The 24,953-nt window shown below is 46.5% G+C and overlaps 1 protein-coding gene across 9 annotated transcripts in view; it reads left to right on the top strand.

Annotated features, from left to right (window-relative positions):
- The first annotated feature begins 664 nt into the window (after positions 1-664).
- ATP2B4 (ATPase plasma membrane Ca2+ transporting 4) overlaps positions 665-24,953 on the top strand; it is a 165,783-nt gene continuing 141,494 nt past the window's right edge. For 5 of the 9 annotated variants that reach the window (XM_081193408.1, XM_081193403.1, XM_081193411.1 and 2 more), the window contains exon 1: positions 665-823. The gene's annotated coding sequence lies outside the window, so the exon portion shown is untranslated. Of the gene's footprint in view, positions 824-1,069; positions 1,281-1,544; positions 1,780-2,944; positions 2,965-24,953 lie in introns of those variants that run through there. The other 4 variants (XM_081193404.1, XM_081193406.1, XM_081193405.1 and 1 more) reach the window with 4 other exon arrangements.

Genomic DNA, 24,953 nt, shown 5'->3' with positions numbered 1-24,953 from the left:
AATAGATATGAGCCAGTAAATGTCTATTCATTTCAGTGGGTCTGTTCCAACTAGGACCCATGGATATCTGGCTGATAGGTGCTCTATATGGCAATCGGGTCAAAGTCTAGATGTCGCAGGTGGCTGATCTACTTTACGATGCAAGAGTAGTTCTAAGAGCCCCATCACTGTTTGCAAAGCCTTGCAGAAATAACAAAGTAGCTATGCACCTTTGTGTTATGTTCTTGCGATCATTATATAGATATTTTGTTTACTGGTTAAGTTGGTCTGGGAGAAAGGAACATGGTGGGCGGAAAGAAAGCAGCCGCAATCGAGAGATACTTTGTTCTAAAAGCTGCCTTTTCTTCCAAAGCAGCGGTGTTTAATAATTGCCTGCAGCAGCGTGCAATTAAAAAAAAGAAAAAAAGCAAACCAGCCCGGCATCTCCGATTCTCCCCATTCCTTCCTGGCACTCCATTGCTCCTGCTCAGAGTTTTATCTGTCTCCCTACATGCGGGCGGGGGGGGGGGGGGCCGCGCGCGCGAGCGAGCGAGCAAAAACCCTCCAGCGATCTTCAGGGAGCCGCATCTCCCTTCCTCCCCCTTAAAAAGCTCCGAGGCGTCCGGGCTTCGCCTGCTCCACCTTAAGAGAGTCCCTCCTCCTTTGGAGAAGGGCGGGCGGGGGGCGCGAGTCTGGCCGGGCTAGGCAGTGGCGTTGCCATGACGAGCATTTTCTTAAGCTCGCGCCGCTCGGAGCAGGAGGGACTCGACTCGCAAAACGCTGGATTTAAAAAAGGAGCGAAGAGGCAGCGCGGAGACCGCGCCGAGGAGCCGCCTTCCCGCAGGTTCGTGTCTGCGCCCTAAGCGCGCCGCGTTGTCAGGATCCCCGCAGTCTGGACTGGGGCCGTTTCCCGCCACTCCGGGGTGGATCCCGGCTCGCTCCAAACTTCGGGAAGAGCGAGAGACCGGCAGGATCCGGAATCGAGCTTCCCAGGGCTCTCCCCCACCCCACCCCTTTCAGATCTCCTCCCTCCCTCCCTCCCTCCCTTGGAAATCCAGGGGGTTTTCCCAGTCTGGGAAAGGCGGGTTGGCTGGAGGCGGAGGAAAGGCAGCTGCGAAGCCGCCTTGGTCTCCGGCGCCGCGCAAAGCCGTCGCGAATCCGGGTGCGGACGCTGCGGGCAAGCCGAAGCCGCCACGCTTGGAGCGGCTGGGTGGGTTCTCGGGGGCCGGAGCCCGCCGCTCTCGGAAAGACACTCGTCGCTGGGATCTCGCCGCCTGCTTGCTTACAGACAGGCGCCCAAAGTAAGCCAGATCCTACGGATCTCTCCTTCTCCCGCTTTTTTGCGCTCGCCCCCGGGGCCTGGCGAGGGGGACGCCAGCCCTCCCCCCGGCAGCCTGACTGGGGGAACAGGCAGAGGATGGAAAAGTGTTGCAAACATATTTTCCATGCCCGCTCGTGGTGCGCTCGGTCCGCAGGAAGCAAACTTGGGAGGAGGGAGGAGATGGAGCAGGAAGGCAGATTTGGGTGGGGCGGAGCGGAGCCGCCGCTTTGCATGGGAATCGCGAGGCGCCGGGAAGAGATCGGGCTCGGAAAGATCCTCCGTCTGGCTGGTTTCTCGCGCAGCGGGGTGGGAGAGTGTTTCAGAGTTGATTTTCATTTCTCCATTGAATTTGTACGCCGCCCTTCATACGGAGATCACAGGGAGGTTCGTAATGCAAACCGGCTGCACAAAGTGCATAATAAAAGCAACAGTTTGTCCGCCTATAATTTAGCGATGGAAAATCCGGGGCGCTCCTTGAGGTCAGTTGGTTGGTTTTGCTGCTTTTTCTTTTAAGAGTGGGTTCTTGTGCGGAGCAGCGGGGCGTTTGCGGAAATCCATTAACGATTATAGTCGGCGTCTTGTCTGTAGCTATAATAAAGCTGCGTGCCTGTTGATGGTGGGGTATTTTGTTTTGCTTACAACTGTAACATGGTTGCTCTGTGGGTTCGCTCATAGACTGCTTTTTTTAAAAAAAGAAGAGTACAGAATATCTTGTTTCCCAGCCTTTTATCTCTCTCTTCCCCCGCGATGTTGAAACTGAACTTAGAAAAAAGAGAGAAATCCTTCCACTACTACTCTGCTGCATGCAGAAATGTTGGCAGGCGGTGTAACCGCGCCTGACAGTCTTATCTTCCTGAATCGCCGTTTCAGGAATACACCCCCAACATTACAACACTCCTCTGTTAGCAAAGGTGGTGGTTAGAGGCCGGGCGGGGGGTGGGAGGCGCGGGAAGGAGGGCTGAATTCCTGAAGCAATTTCGCCCGTGTGAGGGGAGTGTGAGAGAAAGACTCATTCAACGGATCGCGGGGCGCGGAAGGGGAGTAAAAGAAAACGAAAGTCTCGACCTCTTGGCCAATCCGTAGTAAAAGGCGTGCGGGGTTGAGCGGGCGCGCGGCCAGGCCGCGCGCGCTTCCCGGGCAGCGCCTTCCTTACACATGGGGCCCCGATCCCGCTCTCTTGGGGGCGGTGTGTGTTCAGTATTTCTTTTTTAAAAAAGAAAAAGGGGAAGATGGCAAGCAAGTTAGCAAGCGCGAGAGGCGGTCTGTGCAGTTCAGAATGCCAGATCCGAACCTGTAGCCTGCTTGCGTGGTGTGTTTGTGCAGCCTCCTGGGCTTTTAGCACAGTGACCTGATTATTTACCGGGTCGGGAGCACAATACTGGGTCTGTGTGTCACCGACGACGACCGTTTAGGCGTTTTAATTTGAAAACGGCGGCGTGGGGGGGGGGGCGGGTTGGCTGAGCCCCTCCTCGCTGCTTGGCGGGGCGGGGGCGCCTGCTTGGCGCTGACAAATGGACTGCTGGAAGCCAGACGGACGAATGCAGGAGGAGGAGGAGGAGGAGGGAGAGCGGGGGAGCTCGAAAAATGCCAGCTAATCGGTCGCCTCCGAGGGGCGCGGCAGGACGGGGAGAGCGTGCCCGGCCGCCCCCTCCTTCCCACCGCAGGTCCTCTTCCCGCCCCGCCGCGACGAGGAGGTCTTTCTAAGGGTTTGGCAATGGGTGTTGCAAAGCGGGGCGCCTGGAGGAATGTTCTGCTTGCCACTGCGGAGATCGGCCGAGGAGGAGGGGGGTGGGCTTCGTGCGGGGGAGCGGCGGAAGGAGACTCCCCGCCCACGCTGCGTGGGTGGGTCAAGGGCAGCAGGACCGGACGCCGGGTGGTTCTGGCGAGTCGGGAAGGGCTTGCGTTAGTGGGCATGCCAGAAGAAGTGTGGGGGGGGGGACACAAGTTGGGGGCCATGGCCGCATAGCGCGCCAGCAGGTGAGGTTCGGTGGGAGTGAGAAAGTAGGAGAAAGGGCACGCTTGTGTAACTTGTTCCGCTGCTTCGATGCACCCGTGCAGGCAGCGGAATGTGCCTTCCACACCCATCCCATGCCCCAAACCACGCTGGGCTGTCTCTCCGCCGCCGCCGCCCCCCCCCCCTTGTGTTGCTAGTGTGGCGGACGCGCGCGCGCGCGCGCACACACACACACACACACACACACACACGGAGGAATTAACACTAACCTCTCCCGCGGCGCATTATTCAGAGTCGCATCGATTAGAAAATCCACGTCTCCCTTTAGAATGCTTTAAAGGGGCGGGAGAGCGGGGTAGGCAGGAGTGACATGACATTTTCCTACTCCTTAACTCCTAGTTGTGAGAGTTCTGTAGGAATCTACTTTAAGCAGTCTAGAAGAGGGCGGGCGTGTGTTGTGGAGGAGGAAATGGAAGTGTGTGTGTGTAGTGTTTATATAGCAATGCTTTTTATTTCCAAGTGGCGTTCTGTTTTCTGTGTCCCCCACAAAGCTTGTTAGAGTCAATGTCCTCCCATCTTTCTTCAAAGATTTGTGGAGGGGGCTTAGAGGCAGCAGCCACATCCTTAAGTAACTATTGAAGAGAATTCCACCCCCTCACCTCGCCCCAAAAGGTTTAAGGCTGCAATCCTTTGCACGTTTACCTGGAAGTAAATCCAATTAAGCTCATTGGGATTACTTTGTAGTACTCTTGCATAGGATCCTGGTGTGTGTGTGTGTGTGTGTCTGTCTGTCTGTCTTTGCATGGTGTTTTCCGCACTCCCCCGAGATCTCCCCTTTCTCTTCCTCTTCCCTCCCCCCTCCGAGCAGCTGACACCAGGGACTCCTCCTATGGGTAGCTGTGCAGAACCCCTGCAGTCTGACACAGTTGGTAATCAGGGCTGCCAAATGGCTGTAGCAGATGGAAGCACACCCTGTTCTCCCCCTCCCCATTAGCGGCAAGGCAATCCTGTCTTGACTTTTTGCCAGGCTCCTGACAGGTGGGGGGAAAGCACAACCTCATTTGGGGGAAACTCCCATCTGCTAGTGAACTGTCGCTGGGGTAAAAATGATTTTTGTTCCTCCTGTTGCCTCCCTTCCCATTTCCTTTCCGAGTGTGCCTTGCTCGAGAGGAACCTCCACTAGGTGTTGCTGGCTTTTAGCATCCACCATCCCTGTCCATTGGTCATGCCAGCTTCAGCTGATGGGTGTTAGATCTGGAGAGCTGCAGGTTCCCCATCTCTGATCTCAGACCTGTGTGCTGCATTTACCATGCCTTAGGAGTGCCTGCCTTTAAATAGAGCCCAGGGAAGAGAAGCGTTAAAGCATAATTTTGTTTAGCAGCTAAAAAAATAAATCTCTGCTTTCTCTAAAAGTGCAGGAAGAGGACTTTTTAGCTGTTTCTGTTGCCTGGTGTGAATTCAGAGTAACGGGCAGCCATGGTGCTTTGCATGGCACGGCTCAGCCCTACCTAACACCACTCACTGTGCAGGGAGGATATAGGAGGGAAAGCAGTAATATGTGCACAATACAAAAAGATAATATGAAGCAGCCTTTTGAGAGCCTCAGTCCTATTGTTGGTGTGTCCAGCCTCCGGAGAGATCTTCCCTGCCCAGGCTTTCCTGTGCTCTTTTAACTGGATTTTTCAGGGATTGAAGAAGAAGCCTCTCGCAGGTTGCAATTCCCATCGTGGAACCACAGCCCTCTCCCAACGTGGGGCAGTAATTCTATGGTAAAGTTGGAGTGCAGTGGGGCAAGGCTGGAATAATGAAGGCTGTCGCAAGCCAGAGTGTGTGCAAATCTAGCCTTAGAATTAAATGAAGGCTATTACAAGTCAGAAAATCAGAATGGAGGTGCAGTGACAGAGCTGGGAGGAGAGCCAAGAAAGGGTTGATTAGCTGAGGCTGTTGAATACTCAAGTGTAGGGTGCTGGTTGTCTTAAAGGCTTGGAGGGAACTTGGGGTGTTGAAGCTATTCTGCAATATGAAGGTCTAGTTGAGAGGTATGACTCAGGGCTGAATTGCAGCTCTCTATAGGGTAATGTTGCTTGATTTTCTTTTCAATGGGGTTTTGATGTGTTTCATTAATTTTACTTCCCTGTTTGCACCAGCCTGTCATATTAAGGGAGGGAGGGGGCAGAAACCCACAACATCGGGGTGAATCATACTCTAAGCCCCATCATCCACACACCTCTGAAAGTTTGTGTGTGGGGGAGGGAATGATCTCTTACTATCTCTATGAAAGCGTTGGGTCTGAGCATTGTTGAATATCTGGATTGAATCCCCACCACCTGCGCAATATCTCCTAAATGTCATCTTGTTGTTTTCATTCACTATGCAAAACAGCAAAACAAACCCCTTCCGTGCAATGTTATTTTTAGACATAAGTAAAGGTGTGAAATAGCGAGCAGAAAGGATTTGAGCAGTCTTCTGCAAAGCCACTTGTCAGCAAGCCAAGGGCAAGGAATCTCCCCACTCCCTGCAAGTCAGAATGCTCAGAGTACAGATGATTCTGGTTGCATTCAGATGGCAGATTATTCCCTTTCCCCAAAGCTTCCCCAAGTGTTAAATTCCACATTATATTTCAACTTCCACATGGCATAAAAGCCACTTCCAAGAAATCTAACGAAACATAGCACATGTTTTGTGTAACATTTCCATGTTACTTGACTCCAGGAAAAAAATACAGTGGTGCCCCGCAAGACGAAATTAATTCGTTCCGCAAGTTTTGTCGTCTAGCGAATTTTTCATCTTGCGAATCACGAAATCCCATAGGAATGCATTGAAAATCAATTAATGCATTCCTATGGTCAAAAAAAGTCCAAACAAAGCCAAATTTGGTACAACAACAGTTTATTAACTGCTCTTTAAAGTCACACATACTGTAAAGAGCAGTTCAAAAATTGAAGGGAAAATAAATTAACTTTATAAACAAAACATGTCTTTGTTTTTAGACAAAGGAAACAAAGCCACGAGACGTTTTCGTCTTGCGAAGCAAGCCCATAGGGAAATTTCGTCTTGCGAGGCAAATCGAAAACGGAAAAACCTTTCGTCTAGCGAGTTTTTTGTCTTGCGAGGCATTCGTCTTGCGAGGTACCACTGTACCTGTTTGCAGCCTCCATAATCCTCAGAATTGCAGGATTAAAGTGATAAAACTTGGGGCTCCATACTGGCGAACGGTTCTTTCCTGCTGTTATCATGTGGGAACGGAAGCACGCATGTGCAAGAAGAGTGGGGGAATTGTTCAATGTTGTTGTCACACCACACCAACTGGTTTTTATTATTATTTAAATTTGTATGCCACTCTTCATTTGTAGATCCCAGGGTGGTTTACAACACAAAAATGCAAGATAACAAACACACACAAATAATAAAAACCAGCACAAATAACCCCTCTTCCCACAACACATTTAAAAGGGTATTGGAAGTTAATCAGCCAAAGGCCTGGTTGAAGAGGAACATTTTTGTCTAGCGTCTAAAGGTGTATAATGAAGGGGGGCCCTGAACCTCCCTAGGGGTAGCATTCCACAAACAGGGCAGCCACTGCAGAAAAGGCCCATTCTTGTGTTGCCACCCTGTCCACTCGTATCTCTAGAGTGATTTTGATAGTCAAGTTTTGTCTGGCTATAATCCATCACCTTATAATGTTCTCCATCAGCAAGCTGCCAACAGAAGACAATCTGTTATGTTCCTTAGAAGGGCCTTGGATTGTGATCTCAGGGTCCAGGTAGTTTCATATGGGAAGAGGCAGTCCTTGCTGGTATATTGGTCAAAAAGAACATTAGAAAATGGGACAGGAGCTCTAGCATCATAGCCAGGGAAACTAATGCAATACAGTGGTATCTCGGGTTAAGTACTTAATTCGTTCCGGAGGTCCATTCTTAACCTGAAACTGTTCTTAACCTGAAGCACCACTTTAGCTAATGGGGCCTCCTGCTGCTGCTGCCACGCCGCCAGAACACGATTTCTGTTCTCATCCTGAAGCAAAGTTCTTAACTCGAGGTACTATTTCTGGGTTAGTGGAGTCTGTAACCTGAAGCGTATGTAACCCGAGGTACCACTGTATTCGCCACATCTGAATGCACCCTGTATGTTGCAGCCTGATCCCATGGATATTCATAACCTAGCGTAGTAGCAAAGCTAGCAGCAGCTGCAGTTCCTCAGTAGAAATGGAAAGGCATCTGCATAAGTATATCTTCTGCATCTAGTGCCTGCATGGAATATAACTTGTGATTCCGTTGGTTTAGGTTTTATAGGTTGGGTTTGAAACACACCAGCAGCGCAATGGGTAGTGGGTCATTTTCTGAAGTATAAGATGGCTTTGAAGTTAGAACTCCTTAGTCCTCTGAAGAAAATACAATAGCAAGCTGTGTTTCCAGGACTGTGGAGTGTTGGTGAGCTGGGATTAACATTTTACTTCCCTCCGATTTACACTTGAGCTTTGAAATTCACCCAGATAGCCTAGAGGGTAACACAGATGCCCTCTTTTTCCCTCTTCCAGGAGGGTGTGACATCCCTCCACAAAAGGGATTCCACCTCTGTTTGAAGAACTGGGGAAACTGCTCAGATCAAGTCTCTCACTACTTTGTGGGAAATCTGAGTTAAGCCGTCAAGGGAGCCAAGAACAAATGTAGTGGTGCACTCTTTGCCTTGATCTGTGGCACAACAATAAGCTTCACTGTATGTTGCAATTCTATCTGTGTGAGAGAGATACCAAGCACTACAGTTTGGAAAACCTTTCTGTGAACCTTCTGTGTGCTATTGCTGCAGCATGGAGTGTTTAGCTGGCCTCCTATTTCAAATGCCATGCATACATTCACTTGACAACGTTGGTTGTAGGGTGTCTGTCACTATGACATCAATTCACACATTTTTTGGGATAGTTAACTGGCTGGCTGTGCGAGGGTTGTAGAACATACAACAGCCGCTGGTGTTTTCGTCTTGTTTGTATACAGTGGACGCTTGGGTTGTGAACGTGATCCGTGCAGGAGGCACATTCGCAACCCGCAGCGCCGTGTCTGCGCACATGTGGACTGCCATTCGGCGCTTCTGCACATGCACAAAACACAATTTTAGTGCTTCTACGCATGCGCGATTGCCAAAACCCGGAAGTAACCCGTTCCAGTACTTCTGGGTTTCGGCGCATCCGTAACCCGAAAATGTACAACCTGAAGCACCTGCAACCCAAGGTATGACTGTACAGTCTGATATTAGCAAGGAGAAGGCACAATCCCTAATATGCCCGCTTTTTCTGTTGAATCATCAATTTCCCAATTTTCCCACAGAAAAGCATGTGCCTCATGAACGAGATGCAAAATGGATGGAAGCCTTGCTTTATTCCTTATCCCATTCTTTCTCTTTAATTAGTGAAACATTTATTTTTAAAAATTATAGAGAAATAGCACCTGCTCACATGGGGTGCTTCCAGATGACCTGATTACTGAACATTTCACTCTGATTGGTTTGTGGGGAGGTTAAAGAATGTTGTGTTGAAGCAAGTGTTACCCCACACACTCTAGCGCATTTCCCTCTCACAACCCTCATTGCAGAAAGTCCAGTCTTTTGGGAAAGCTAGCTTGTTGCACCAGTCCTCCCAGTCAACTTGAATTGTGCAACTGGGTCCCACCTGAAAATAGTGATAGTCTGGAAATACCTGGAATGTCTTGTGGATTTTGTTTTTCTGAAGTAAAAAATAAATGTTGTGCACAGCTGAAGTTTGATCCTTCCCATCTCTTTTGGGGGGCAGGGTGTTCAGAAGAGTGCCTCAAATGCATCACTTATTTTTGTTCTATGTATTCTATCCTATCCTTCAAGGACCTCAGACAAGCACTCCTCACCACAACCTTAAGATGGAATTGAGAGTGAACAATCTGACTGACTTGCCTGAGGAGCATCATAGCTAAGGGGCATTTGAATGAGGTTTCCACTTTGAAGCCCAGAAGTCTAGCTTCTGTATTATACTGAGGATGTGCAGCCAATAAAAAATACCTCCTATTTTAGAACACTACTTCCATGGAGAGCATAGAAAATAGTCTTCTGCCAAGTCAGACCATTGATTCATCTAGCACAAATGCGTTGTGAGAGTGACTGACCAGGTTTTCAGGCTGGGGTCTTTTGCTACCTTATCAAATAGTACCAGAAATTGAACCTGAACTTCTGCACGGGGACAAACTTTAGTGAGGACAAAATATTGCTACGTATTTATTATTCTCACAATAATTCTTTTTGGAACAAAGTTTGTCAAAGAGCTCTCCCTTTCATTTTACTCATGCTCTCAAGTACACAATTTTGCACCCCCTCAGCTTGGTGCCCTGTGCGGGTGAACTGTCCATACCACCCTAAACCTGGCACTCCTCTGCATGCAAAGGATGCACTTTATCATGTGTCATGGAAGTGCATGATGATAAATAATGGAACAACAGCAAAGGGAAAAATGACGTGTCAAAAAGTGCTGGCCTGTGCATGTATCTTAGAGTCCTTTGACATGGCTATGAAACTTTTTCGTAATCTTTGTTACACCAATGTTACAAGCTAGATTTTGTTTATTTATTTTAATAATAAGTTTGTTTATAAACTATATTTATATTTAAAAATATCCATCAAAATATCATGGTGCTATAATTAAACATAACAACATAAGATCATAAAATACAGAACAAATAACTAGCATTGAAATAACTAGCATTGAGTCGATTGTCTAAAATGCCTGGTGAAGCAAAACATTTTCCGCAAGTGATGTTATTTTCTTTCTTCCCGTTTTTGTTTTTGCCAAACGTTGTCCATCCATGGTATCTAAAGGACCGGGCAGATGGTCTAACCAAAGGTTGAAAGGCATGCCTTTACTCCTATTGATAATAGTAGCTGTGAACCCTCTTCAGGGGAGGGTCTCTCACTGTCCCGCTTGCTGTCTTGTCTCACTAAGTCTGTTGTTGGCTTGCTGAGGTTCAAGGATTTATCCTCTTTGTCACTGCACTTTCACTTGCCCCTGTAATAAATTTGGTGCCACTAAATATATCACATGGCACTGTAACAAATTGGTTTTCTACCCTTCTAGCTGTGCTGGGTCAGAAGCTTTCAGATATTTGTTGCAGTTCATAGATGAAATTTTCAAATAGAATGTAAATCATGACCCTACCTCACTGTTTCAGTAATAATAGCATACAGTTCATTATATAGTTATTCTTCAAAAGATGTATCGGTACTGCTTTTAAATGCAGAGGTCCTGGTTCTTTTGATTATGATTCATACATATTTGGCTTCCTTCCTTCAGCAGGTAAGTGCATGTTTTGAGAATTACTGTTCCCCTGTTGACATTTTCACAGATCCTTTGGGGTGCTAGTGTACCTCCCCCCTGTCCCAGGGCCGTGCTCCAGCTTTTATGCTGTCAGAAATAGCTGTGAAGCAGCCTTTAGTGAACTGCCCTGGGGCACTATAGGATGACAATGAAGCCATACAGAGTTTATCACCAATGCTGATGCTAAGGAGGGCACTCAGATCAATTGGTCCACCCTCCTCCCTGCAGTTTGTTCTCATTTGCACTGAAGCTTCAGAATTGTTGCATCAACACCATTTGTGTGTGCAGTACCCAGCGCTGGATTTACGTGTAAGCTAAACAAGCTATAGCTTAGGATCCCACTCTCTTAGGGCCCCCCAAAAAAATTAAAGGAAAAAAACCTGGATGTACATTTCCAAAATATAAGATAAAAAACAAATAAAATAAAACCTACATATAGCAACAGTGTTTTGTGTTGTGTAGGCTCCTAGGATGTAAGTAATGGGCCCTGCCTGCGAGCCTGCTCCCTAAAATATCACTGGTTTGCTCATTTCTATATATAGGGTGCCTTATTTCTGCATGTGCAAATGGCTTTAGTTATCTATTAGGTCCATAAATTACCATATATTCAACACAAAAAACAGCGACAAATTGGTGTTGACAAAGGACAGCTGGACATATAAAAGGTCCCATTACCTTTAGTAGCTTAGGGCCTCATCAAACCTAAATCCGGCCCTGGCAGTACCAAATTCTGATATGGCCACTTATACGTGGTAGGGATAATTATTGGGGAGGGGGCAGAAAAGTGTGTGTTCAACTCACAGAACGGTGTTGATTCTGGATATTATAGCTGGGCTCCTCAAAAAGGAGCCTTTGACCAAAGTTGGTTTCTTTCTGGTCTAAGTCTAGGCTGCTTCCAGAGGGATGCTAATGAATCACTATTCAAGTGCAATTGGCTTTCCACACTATGCAGAATATAGAACTTTTACTGTATGTTGACCCCACGAGATCCCCCTCCCCCACATTGCTCCTGTGGGTGAAGAAGGGGAAGTTCCAATGCTCCTGAACAGCCATTTGGGGTTTCAAAATGAAATGAAAATCAATTGTTTATTTCACACTAAGTACTTATTAATTTAAGCTTGATTGCACCTTACTACTCTCTCTCTCTCTCTCTCTCTCTCTCTCTCTCTCTCTCTCTCTCACACACACACACACACACACAACCTAAAATCCCAGCATGTTTATTTTGAATTAGCAGTGTAGATTGGAAGTGTTTAATTTGGTTGGGGGGGGGGAGGACATGCTGCTGGTGCCGACTGGAAAGGTTTCCGTCTTTTTAAAATGTGCATTATAGTGTTATAGTGCTATAACACTTTATAATATATGCAGGGTTTTGCTAATATTTTTATTTTTTAAAAAATAACTGGAAAGTAATTTTAGTGCTAATTCAAAGATAATTTTTTAAAATGTTGGCAGGGATATAAACTGGTGCCCACTATAGCAAAGGCTACAGTGAATATGTGACAGGTTTACCTGTCTTTGAAAAGATGGAGCAGCATCACTAAGGGCATAACGTGTCTAAACATTCTTCTCAAAAAAAAAAATCGGATTTCCTGTTGTGAGGGGAGAGAAAAAGGAAGAAGCACTGGGAAAATACATGAGGGTTGAAAGTAAAAGAGTAGAGTACAATGTCATTTGGAAACACCCCCCACCACCACCACCACCAAATGTATGTCATATCTATATCTACCTATGAATGAATGAACAAACAATACAAGGTGATGCCACACTAAATGCCCAGTATGGAAGCAGCCCTAAACTGCTAAATTCTATACCTTGGGGAGGAATTTGCCTGCCAAGGTTAGATAATAAAGGGGGAGAGGTACGGTTTAGGAAGGGAGAGGCTTTGTCCAGCCTTAAGCTTCAGAGAGTGAGCACTTGTATATAGTATGCCAACCCTCTGCTGCACTCTTTCTCTGCCCTGAGTGGCCATGAGCAAAGCCCTTAAATACTACATGAGCAAAACCTTTCTGGGATGAAGCGAGATTGGCTTCTGGGCCCTGCTGGCGATACTAAGGCCATTTTGGGCACAGGATCAACAATTAAATATAGAGCTCTTTGCTAAACTCTCAGAAAATACTACGATAACTTACTACAATGAGACACATCGTTTCTTTGCCCTGGGGATGCTGGTCTGGCATAGAAATTCTCTACAGTTCCCTTACCCTGTTTTGTTAATAGTGTTCCACAGTTAGCAAAAATATATATCTGGTACTAAGAAAAGAAATCCCAATCCTGATGGGAGTACAATCTCTGCCACACCCCCTGCATGTGCCTGCCATTTCTTAAAAATGAAAAGACATGTGGATCACGCATTTCTTGTATTGTCTAATTTGGCATAGTGTCTGTCTATAATATAGACACAAACGCTCTTCAGTACTGATGTTTACATGACATTCTAGCCTATCAGATGATACAAACGTTCTTTTTCAGGCAGTTTATGTACTCAAAGGTTGGCTAAGCTTTGGACTCCCATCCTCTCGAGCCAGCATGGCCAGTGATAAGGATTGTTGTCAGTTACAGTCCAACACATGTGTAGGAGCCACTGGTTAGCCTGCCTGGCCTACTCTACCCAAAACTGCAGCAATGTAGTGTAGATCAGTCAGAGGCAAACTCGGCACTCCAGATGTTTTGGGACTACATCTCCCATCATCCCTAGCTAACAGGACCAGTGGTCAGGAATGATGGGAGTTGTAGTCCCAAAACATCTGGAGGGCCGAGTTTGCTTATGCCTGGTGTAGATGCTCAGAAGCACAGCATTACTACTATGAAAAGGAATTTAGGGTTTTTTTTATTGCTTTCACTCTGATGGGTGTGGTAGTGAGGTGATACTCAGAACCATCTGCTGTGGTAACAGTGGTGTTCTGTATTCCCCAAGCGGGGCAGATGTTCTAACAAACTACACCCTCATTTTAAAATCAGCCAATGTTAGGTGCTTAAAGCTCGGTTGCTATAGAATGCTCATTCCTTTAAGGTGTCAGTTTGTGACCCAATGCTGCAGTCATCCTTCCCACAGTTCTGCTGTGCGCGTCTACCAGTGGAATTTAGTCGTGGTGCAATAAGGTTAGACGCCTCTAGTTTTCCCTCTGTGGGGTTAACAGCAGCTTCAAGAGGGGGGTATTTGTCGGGGAAGAAGCACAGACAAGGGTTAAACATCCCCTTCTGCTGCACCACTGCTGTGATCAAATTTGTAGCCCCATATGACTGTTTCAAAGTAAACCCAAAACCAACAGGAGATCCATTATATCGGATCTGCCACATCATGTATAATTTGACTCTTAGTGCACAAGCCTTACATTCTGAGATTTTTTCTTTCAGGGAGTCTTGGCAAAGTTTGCCAGCTGATAACACTGCTTGCTAAGATGTTCCAGCTTTCATCCATCTCTTGTCTGATTGGTTGTAGTGGGTATTTAATGGATGTGTCCCTGGAGAGTTACAGTAATATCTTATTGTTGTATTACTTCTTTCTTTTTGACAACAGTAGTCTATTACTCATTGCCACCTGACTGGGGTTGTTTCCAGGGCAGCATTTTTCCCTCCTCTGAAGAAATACCTGTGAACAATGTTAGGTACACATATGTGGATTTCCGCATTCTAACTCAAATATTATTCTTGCATGGTTGGTGTTCTCTGGAAAGAAGATAATATGTCTGGACTAGCCCTCTGACCCAAGCCTTTCTAGGGGTTGATCATGGATTGTCACAGATGAATATTCAGGTTGCAAGAGCATTGGCTTTCAGAGCAATGGAGACCTATGCAACTCGATGAAAGCTTTTGGTATCTGTGCTTTCGTCAGAACAGAACAGAGGGGATGTTTGGGTACAGCGACGGCACTGTTCAGGTGGCCATCTTGAGATGAAATGACAAGCTGTTTCAGGCTGCAGAGGTGAGCAGAAGGAGGTTTTTTAGTGGATAGGAAGAATTTACAGGCTGCCTGAGACTTTTGATCTGTTAAGTAGCATATCTCTGGTGGTGGCTAAGCATCAGTGTCCCATAGGGAGGCAGAGGGCATATGTGAGATAATCTGCACCCATAATAGTTTCATCCTTAATACTGCCTAATAATTAAATGCTTGTTCAGACCCTAAAGCAGGAGATTATATCTCCTCCATCTGCAACAAAATTTATCAGGATTAACCACAGTGAGGCTGGGCTGCTATTGCTTATTATCCCTGCAACACTGCTGCCCATGTCTTTTTCTTTTTCCTGCTTTCTGAACATCCACAGGTGATGTTCTGATCAGGTAGAGATGCCGTGTTCCAGCTGGTCATGGGAGCTGACTTTGCCTCTGTCCCTTGCCAAGATTTTCCAAGGCTGAGCTAATAAAACATCTGACGTTGATGGTGGTTTAATTAGTTGCTTTTGGCTTTAATGTCAATGGATAACAAAGTTTCCATAGGCTTACAACCCTTCCCTATATTTTCCTTTTTTAATCTTCTTTCCTTTCTCTTGTTTCTGCTTGGAGGGGAAAAGAGAGAGGCACCGTCTGGCCTCTCGCTATGTGTAGTCTGAAGAAAAGAAGGTTCTGTGTGATGCTGGATTAAATTTTAATAATGTTGATGCTGCCTGAGGATGTCACAGCCCGTCGCTTCCATGAAACACATCATGGCAGTGGGCAGCTGCATTATGACCCCCAGTTTGCAAGGAGGCCCACGAAGGCAAGAAAGGCAGTGTTGTTTGCCCAAGCTCATCTGACAGATCAGGGGGTGAGCCACAGATGGAACACCGGCTGACCTTGGCATATCAGAGGGGCAGCCGAAATGACCTCATTGGAATATTTCAAGTCCCCAAATCCTAATTGGTTATGATGTAGGGCAGGTCCTCCATGTTACAGAGGCCCGACTGATTCCATGCCTTAGGACACTCTTCCCACAGAGATTCTGCAGGCATCCTCATGACTGAGTTTCAAGACAGCTCTTGAAGACCCTTTTACAGTGGTACCTCAGGTTACGTACATAATTTGTTCCGGAAGACTGTTCTTAACCTGAAACGCCACTTTAGCTAATGGGGCCTCCTGCTGCTGCCACGCCGCCGAAGCAAGATTTCTGTTCTCATCCTGAAGCAAAGTTATTGACCTGAAGCACTATTTCTGGGTTAGCGGAGTCTGTAGCCCGAAGCGTATGTAACCTGAAGCATATGTAACCCGAGGTACCACTGTATACCAACAGGCTTATGTAGTGTGTCATGGTGGTTAGGGTGTCAGACCCAGGTTTGGGAAGCCAGGGTTCTAGTCCTAACGTGATCATGAAGCTCACTGGGTGACTTTGGGCCAGTCACAGTCTCCCAGCCCAACCCACTTCACAGGGTTGTTGCAAGGATTAAGTGGAACAGGGAGAGCTATATATGCCACAAGATAAGCCTGTCATTTTTGTTATTGTATTTGTGGTATGTTATGTTTTATTGTACTGGTTGTTGTACACTGCCTTGATATTTTAAATAGGTTGATATTAATAAAATGAGTGTTTTCCCATTGCCTTTGTTTCCCCACATTTGCCTTGGGAATTGAACTGATTCTAGGGGAGGAAAGAAAGTGCATGCCTGCTACTATACTTGGTTGCTTCAAGGGTGCACAGCCACAAAGCACTGCTTTTTTCTTCAGCAAACTTAAAATGAGTGTTGGTACCAACAATGCACTTGCGGCATTCCTCTGGAGCTTAAGAGACATTTCTGTTCTTTCAGGTTAGGCATGAAGGCAGGCTTGCCTGGTGACCTTCAGTAAGAATCTCCTCCAGGTCAGCTAGGAAAACAAGCATCCAGTGAAACAAACCAAATAACTAGGAAAAAGAGTCATTAAATTTTTTTATTATGGCCTCATGTACCAGAAATGAATCACATAACTAGGCACTGGGAGGTGGGCCAGTAAAAATAACTTTTGTGGACTTCACTGGAAAGCTGTTTGGGGGAGATGTGGTTGTGCTATCTGCATTTCTATCCCACCTTTCCATTTCTAGTTGGAACACCCCAAATAATTTTAAACAATCAATTTTAAACTGGATTGGAAAATGCAGATGGGGGGCTGCAGATAAAATCGAAGGGAAGTGATACACAATACCCTGAGCAAAATGGTGTGTGATGTAGCAGTCAGATTGGTCATTTCCAAGCAGAGGCAGCATTAGAGCCCAACCTAGGTGTGGCAGATCAAGACTTGGTTCTCTTGGTGTCCTTAGCCCCCTTCATGTGTTTTTCATGTTCATGAGCACAAGGGGTGTGGGGCCCAGCCCCTGATGTCATGTGTTGCGCACTGAAGTCTGCAGCAGCGCAGATTTCCCCCATGACATGGAAGCCTATGGGTATCATTTTCTCTGTATGTACATCGTACAGAAATCCACACATTGATCCAGCACAGTCAGGGAAAGAGAAATAACTTGGGAGAAGAGCATCATCTTTGCATGCGGAAGGCCTCAGGTTCAATCCCCAGTATCTCCAGGTAGAGCTTTCCATATCTAAAACTTTGGAGAGCCACTGCCAGTCAGTGTAGCTATTGTTAAGCTGGCTGGACGAATGACCTGACTTTGTATAAGGTACCTTCCTAAGTTTACAACCCTGGAGCCAAGTCCAGCAGTGAAGCTCCGTAGCCCCATGTACTTGTGGAGCCCCCTTCATGTGAGTGATACATGAAGGTTCCCCCCCCCCTTATTTAAAAGCAGCTCCACACCCACACTTGGATTCAGGCAGTAGTACTGAGGGGGATGGGTTAACCCAAATCTCGTGTATCATATCCTTTATTGGCATTGATTAGCCCTGCCCAAAGCTTCTGTTAGGGATACTGGATGGTGAAATGAGATACAACAATATTTGCCTTCCTGGGCCAAATGGAAACTTCGGGGGCTGATTTTAATCAGAAAATTGGTGCAGTGGGAGAGGTTAACCCTCCAATCCAAATCGGTAGGGCCCTTGAGTATTATTAAGACTTTTTAAAAGGCATGAGAGATCCTGTTTGACAGATCTCCTGCATTGCATGTCTGTTTTGGCCCTTATATAGGAAGGATGGAGGGCACTGACTGAAGCTGTAAGGTCCTTATATAGTCTGAGTGTGTCTTAAAGAATGAAGGCATCGGCTGCCAAGACTTCTGTCACCGCATAAATGCAGTCATTGAAGATTGTTTGAAGATTGTGGATCAGCAGCCAGGATCTCCTTGAAGTCTTGATATCTCGGTGCTTTTCCCTAGCTTTGAAGCTGAATTACTGCACTACAGTGAGCAAGTCACTTACCTCTCGGTGCCCTCAAAGCCCAGACTCCCCGCCCCATCTCGCCCTTTATCTGTGTGCACTGAATAAATTCTTCGGAGCAGGGACTGCTTTTCAGCTGATGTATGCACAGTGCCATAAAACAAGTCATTAATTAGAAATTATGTATTTTGCAGCTGTGTACACTACCGCATTGGGTTTAACAAATCGCTGCACTTCAGAATGGAGGCAAAGCTCTGTTTGTTCTGAGAATTAATCCCTGCTATTGTGAGAAATAATAGGGCAGTGTTGAATAAGAGCATCTTCTCAGGCTCGCCCCACATGCCTGCCGGGAACAAGGGGGGCTAGCGGCTTGCCAGACCACCTCTTGGGCTGCTCTTACGCAGGAACACTGTGGATGGGCAGGCTGGTAGAAATGGGTTGTGGGCCTTTGAGGACTTTCACGCAAGTCTTGACGAACAAGGCAGCGCCCATTTTGAGATGTTTCTGTGTGGCTTGCAAGCATGATGTCCTGGTCTGGTCTGATGCTGGATCCCATGGAAAAGGTGGTAAGGCAGGGCAAAAGCAAAGGCTGTTTAATCTTTTGTCACTAGATGACCTCTAAGCTCCACCCGGTCAAGGAGAACTTCAGAGCCGTAAAAACCCAACCCCTGGTCAGAAGACAGGCACTCCTCCCTCATTCCATAACCTCCCTCCTGGTGCACTCCCTGCATTTCTGTGAGCTCTGGTTTCTGTTACGGTGTTCCGTTGTGCCAGAAGTGGTTTAGTCATGCTGGCCACATAACCCATAAAGCTGTCTGTGGACAAACACCGGCTCCCTCAGCCTGAAAGCGAGATGAGCGCTGCACCTCACAGTTGCCTTTGACTGGACTTAACTGTCAAGGGATCCTTTGCCTTTACACTCCCTGCATTGCTGGACTGGTGAAGTGTAATGGGAGGCATCTGGTTCTTTGGAAGAAGGCACCCATGAGGTCTGGGCTCTGCTCCTGGAGGGTACTTCGGGGTCTTCTGTTAACCAGTATCAGTCATAGTGGTCCCCTCATCTCCAGCTATCTGCTTAGAGCCCTGAACTTTATCTTGCTCCTCAGCTGATGCCTCTATAGTCTCCAACTTTGTGTCTGAATTGCTTCTGGATTCAGGGATCATGATACCTGCTTGCGCTCATGTAAGATGTGAAGTGAGAGAGTCTTGGATTTCATCTTCTAGCAGCATGATGCCCACTTTTCCCATGGTGCAATTTCCCCATTGCAGGGAAGTATTGTGAATCCTGGCTGTTCAAGACCAGTTGGGACATAGGAAAGAGCCTTCTCTGTGGCTGCACCTGAAAGGTGGAACTCGGGCGGTCCATATTGACCTTCTGCCTATTAATCAATAATCTTTTTAAAATTCTGGCAGGCATTTGGCCTACCAGCTTGATGGGCTTTTAGCAGCATGTCTCTTTGTTTTAGGCTGCTTGCTTGTGTTGCTCACAGTAGCAGACAAAGTGATGAGATAGCGGCGCTCTCCTGTTTACTGGGAAGGAGATGGGAGGGGCAAGGTTGGTGCAGTGCAAACACACTGAAAGAGCTAACCTGGAGTTCCTGTTGGTGGGTTTGCACCATGCCAGCCACCCAGCTGCATCACCAGTCGCCCACTCCTTCACGGTAATCAGCAGGCGACTCAGCTGTGAGGAGGTCAGGTGAATGGTGCTGCCATACCATGCTGGCTGTTACTGGGAGCAGCGTATACAAATAACCTAATATGCTCTGCTAAAATGTCATCAACCCAGCAGGCTAAATGCTTGCCAGGCGGAATAGAAATGAAATAAACAAATAAAATAAAATTTTAAAAATGCCTTACCTACTGCCTGCTCCTGTTTTCTTGCTTTTGCTGTAGTTATTGTATTCTGAACAGCTCCTGTGGTGGTTGTTACCCCTTTCTTCATATTGCCAATATGCTAGAAGGGCAGGATATAAATCTGCTGTAACAGTGGCTGCTTAAGGGGTGACCCAGCTGGATGGGTGGGGTATGGATAATAAAATTATTCTCATTCTTATTAAGGACATAAAATAAAATTTAAAAGCCACATGGGCTGTGCACATCTTCTCTGAGCATTCCTGCTGGAGTGATGGGTGGAGGGAAATCCCATGTGATTGACCACACCCGTGTGACTTCTTCTTTCTCTCTCACCCCAGCAGCTGTGGAGAATGATTTCTTAGGGAAGCAGTCCCTTGCCATGTTGTGGGCTGTGCATGTGGAGGGGGACCTAAATTCTGTGACACCCAGCGGTGACATCCTGACCAGTCCTTCCTTGTGACTAGAATACCTTTTCCTAGTCTGAATGTTTAGGAAACAGTGCTGTTCCCTGTTCGCCCGTCCTCCCATCTTCCTTTTTTTGTTATGCTTTTTAAGCTGGAGAGAGCAAAGGTGCATTTGCCCTTCCAGGCAGAGGACAAACATCCCACTTCAGCCCCACCAGTCTTATCAAAACTATCTTTCTGCGTGGCTGTATCTCCCACCCACCCACCCACCCACCATTGCCGTCTGCCAGTTAGGCTTGGTTGTGGAAACTGTGACGTTCACAGTATGCTTATTAAAAGGCAGAATGATAGCAGCTGTCAGGAATGGTAAGGAGCTTTTTGAATTCTTAATCTATGAGATGCTTTTATATCCCCCCCCCCCCAATCTTCTCTTTTAGGCTTGTCATCCTTTTAAAGAGAGACCAGGACAGATTTTTTTTTTACTGGTGTTAAAAAAAAGAGCACCTCCAGCCTCCACTGATGCGATCTTGGTGATGAGATGTGCACAGTGTGCGTTCTCCTTGAAGTGCTCTTTGTAACTCAACCCAGGCTTGCTTTGCTGTTGTTGGTTATTTGTATTTATTATATAGACCGGAGGGCCTTGGTGCTGTGCAAAGTCACAAGGGAGGGAGGGAATTCTTGTCTGTCAGTGCAGATCTAAGTAGATAAGCGGTGAGAAGGAAGGTGGCTTCTTGTCCCTTTTTTACATATGGTACATTTGTGAGGGAGAAAGCGAGGCAGGCGGACAGGCTAAATGACCTTTCCAAAGTCTGATGGAATTGCTGATAGGGCAGGTACTGAATCGTAAGTATTTCAGTCATCCTGACAGGATCATCGATAGAAGGCATTTCTTTCTTGCTTGCCTTTGTGGGTAGAAGAGCAACAGGCTTCCAAGAAGGTCGGCACAGAGGTCACAAGGGTAGCTTGAGCACAGCCAGGGATCTGCCCACATCAACATCCACCCTGAGATTAAATTTGCGGGTCCTAGGGCAGGTGTGTCTGTGTGTCAAAAAATCTAATAGTTGTTGCAGGTCTTCTTTTTCATATGGACCCTCTGAAGTGGGAGGGATATCTGTATGGGACAGTGAGCAATGCATAATAATGGCATTATTTTCATCACACTACTGTTCATGCTATTATTAGGCTCCATTGAAAAATGACAAAGAAGGGAGCAAAGTTTCCAGCTTGTCACTCCCTTCTGATGGACTTAAATGCTTGTTCAACCCTTTGTGACATTGCAGTTGGTCCTAACAAATATATTAATTAAGCTACTGATTTATGACCTCAGTTTCTGGTTGGTTTCTACATGTTGAGAAGGTGATTTGGAGTCTGAAGAGAGTTGAAATGGAGTTCAGCAGGCCCTGGTTTGAACTCCCTTCCTCTCATGGCTTTCCCCCACCCCACCCCGAAACTCTGGGCCTTTTAGCCTTGTCAAGGTATTTGTGAAGGTGCTGACAAATCCTGAAAATCCACAGCCCCCTTCATAGAACTGCCCTCCCTGGGATTCTGTGTGTGGCAAGCCATAACAGTTGAACAGGTCTGAAACGGGCTTGAATTTGCAAACCTCCAAGAATGAGAACAGAATACATCGGGGCTCCTTCAGCTTGCCAGTTCAAATCTTTCCCTTGTCATTACTCACTTAGAGCCAGTTATCTTTTGGCAGGAGGAAAACTGAAGTGAAATGAGCCTGGTGGTTGTTGACCACTTGTCGGGGGAACTCCTGGCTTGTTGCAGAGGGCAAAAAGCCTTTGAAGACAGAATGAACCTCTCACCATGGAGTGGGGGTCATCATACACTCTGCTGAGTGGGTGGTTTATTTGTTGATTAGGAGAGGGGATTTCAGCAGGTGTAGCTGTTTGTTTCTTTTCTCCTGGCCATCCAAACTGGTAAGGAGACTCCAAATGGGCTGCTTAACCAACAGCTACTCAAAGTCTTAACTGTTTCATAGGAGTTGTAATCCGCAGTCGCAGCAGAGTTCAGTCCACAAAGCCATTCCCCCCCCCAGCCACACCCCACACCTCATGTCACATGAGCTCAATAGGTAAATGTGTACAGGACTTCAGCCTAAAGGCTTTCGATGGCTGCCCTGGACTAGCAGTCATGTTTGTGAGATCTGACAGCTAAAGATGGAAAATGTGATGTCAGGACAAGGGTGCTTAATAGCAACTACTTAGTTACAGTAGCTCCAAAAGATGGTGCCACAAGAAAGGAAGTATGTACAGAATGACACTGTTGTCAAACCTCTTTCTGTTTTCTTGGGTCTCCTGGAATATTTGCGATAAAGCCTGGATGGATTTTGATGGTATGGCAGAAGCAATAGGAGGTCCTAAATGTGTTTAGGACTGCAGCCATTGGCTTCAATTCTCTGCAGACTTACCTGCTGGTAACCTTCACTTTACACAGAGGAATTTATTCTTGAGTAAGCATACATAGTGCTGTTGCATATGCATAAGAGTTCTGCACAGAGCTGTAGTAGAGTTCGTCATACTCTACTAAGTTGTAAAACTAAAATTGAATTTTTTGAAGCTGGGCAGTGATTTAAAACATTCCCTAGTGACAACATACAGCATAGCTTGGAGAGGTTGCAGGAATGTGCTGTGCTCCATATTAGTCAGCTCTCCAGGGCAGTGGATGTGCAAAGTGAATTTGAGTGCAGTTCTATGATACACTGGACAAGATTTTTGTTTTTGTTTTTTATCGCTTGAACTTTCCCTTTTGGGTTAGAAAACTGTTGTGTTGTACTGTAAGGTCTGCAAGGAGACTGCTACAAATGTTAGCTGAACAAATTTGTTCATATGCTGAATACACTGCCCGCCCTTCTCTGGTTTTGCAGTACACTTCTGTGCATCTGTGGGCGAGTCATTTCCTCCTTCTTCCTAGTTGCCAGGACTAACACCACATGGGATTATTTTTTTGATCCATTCATTTGTACTTGCCCATGCGGTGCGAGAAGCCATTGAAGGACCGAAGCAGATTGTTTGATACATACTCACAGAGGAGATAGTTGCTGGTGATTAAGATGGGTTATATATTCTCTTGGAAATGTTATACTGTTTGCTGGTACTTTGAACTCAACGATGAATGAGCTCATTGACAAATGGAAGTGAAACATTTTGTTGGAATGTTTTGCCGGTGTTCTATGCCTGACTATTTTCACTACTGTCAGCTGCTTCCAAAATAAGGTGACAAAAGTGTGAGTCAACATGAGAAGAAAAGGACCCTATTGCCATCAAGAGAGGAAAGTATATTTGATTGCAGATGCTTAATGTTTTCCAAACAAAAATTCCTCATTATCTCTTTGCCGAATCTCTTGCCAAAAAGTGGGCTACAAGGTATTGCCTGGAGCGTTGGCACCTGCATAAGTCATTTCCATGGCCAGCCCACAGGTGTTGATGGCTAATTTCTCCTTCTGACATCCCTAAATGTAAGAAGTGAAACCCTGTGGCCCACATGGTTTGGATTTAGATTGAGTTTCTGGAAATGGGAGGCTGCAGTGGGTATCATGGAGAGCAATAGTTCCCAGCTTTTATTTTTACTTAGGGGATTCTGGACTTGCCAGTCAGCCCCACACCTGACCCTCAAGTATGACCCACCTAGTATGTCTTTGTGCTGCTCTTTCCCCCAGCATCTGGTGCCTGCAGATCTGAACTCACCCGTTAGGAATTACAGTTCACAAAGTCCTCTGCAACACAGGACATCTGAGACCTGTGCGGTGGTGGTAGAAGGAGGAGGCCTTTTGGCTCACTTGTTGAAGGTCAGGTTTTAAAAGCCACAGGCTACTGTACCTCCTGGGAACCTGTAATTACTGGGACATCTGCTGGAAGACAAAAGGAACTTTACACAATTCATCAGGGAAAGATGATTATTTGTGTAGCTGCTTCATGGAAGCATCAAAACAATGGATGGCCTTTTAAAAACATTTCTGGAACAGCAATGTTGTTGTTGTTTTTGTTGTTGTTGTTAAGAGCTGGGCTCTTTCTCAAGCTGAAGGGCCAGTGTTCAGTACATAAGCCAGTAGAGATCTTCATATGCTGCTCTGTACATTTGGTCCTGCTCTTGCAGAGGTGAAGGGTACAGTGGTACCTTAGTTTGCAACCGCTTTGGATTACAACTGTTTCGGATTACAAGCACATCAAACCCAGAAGTGCATGTCCCTATTTTTGGATTACAACCCATTTTGGGGGGGAGGACCCATTGGTGAAAGCACGCCTTGGGTTACAACCTGTTTTGGTTTACAACTGGACCTCCAGAACAGATTATGGCTGTAAACCAAGGTACCACTGTATTCTTCTTGCAGAACCATTTCCCCCTTTCCTTCCCCGTTCTTTTCACCATTGCATCCTCCCATCTGGTCAGCTGTGATGTTGCTCTCGCTCCTCTGCTTGCATGCAAAGCTCAGCCTGGGAGGGAGTGTTTCTGCTTGCAGCTGGCACTGTATTCATGCCTGGAGGCGTTGGCTGTGGGGTGGTGCGTAGGAACTTCCAGGCAGGTGGACAGGATTGTGGAGTCAGTGCAAGCTGGGTCCATGGGAGCAGATGGCTGGGCTTGTGGCCATGCAAGTGTTTGCCCAAATGGACTTCTTTGTGGAAGAAAAAAGACAACAAAGAATATTGTGGCGCTTGTCCTGGCTCCCACCCTCCAATGAAACACTCAGACTCTTGGCTTGGGAAATTCCAAAGGTTTTGTTAAAGAAGCTATTACATGGTCTCAGCATGAGCTCAGGTTCCAAGGATCTCAGTTTAAAGGTGCAGTGGTAGAGTCAAGGATACATGGCTAGGCAAAGCATAGACATAGATACAACATCTGGCATGTCCCTCCTGCAAGGCTATCATTGGATAGCTCTTATCCTAAACAAGAAGACTGG

This window comes from Podarcis bocagei (assembly GCF_964188305.1).
Source record: "Podarcis bocagei genome assembly, chromosome: 5".
NCBI classification, from domain to species: domain Eukaryota; kingdom Metazoa; phylum Chordata; class Lepidosauria; order Squamata; family Lacertidae; genus Podarcis; species Podarcis bocagei.
This window is presented reverse-complemented; position numbering and strand designations above follow the sequence as displayed.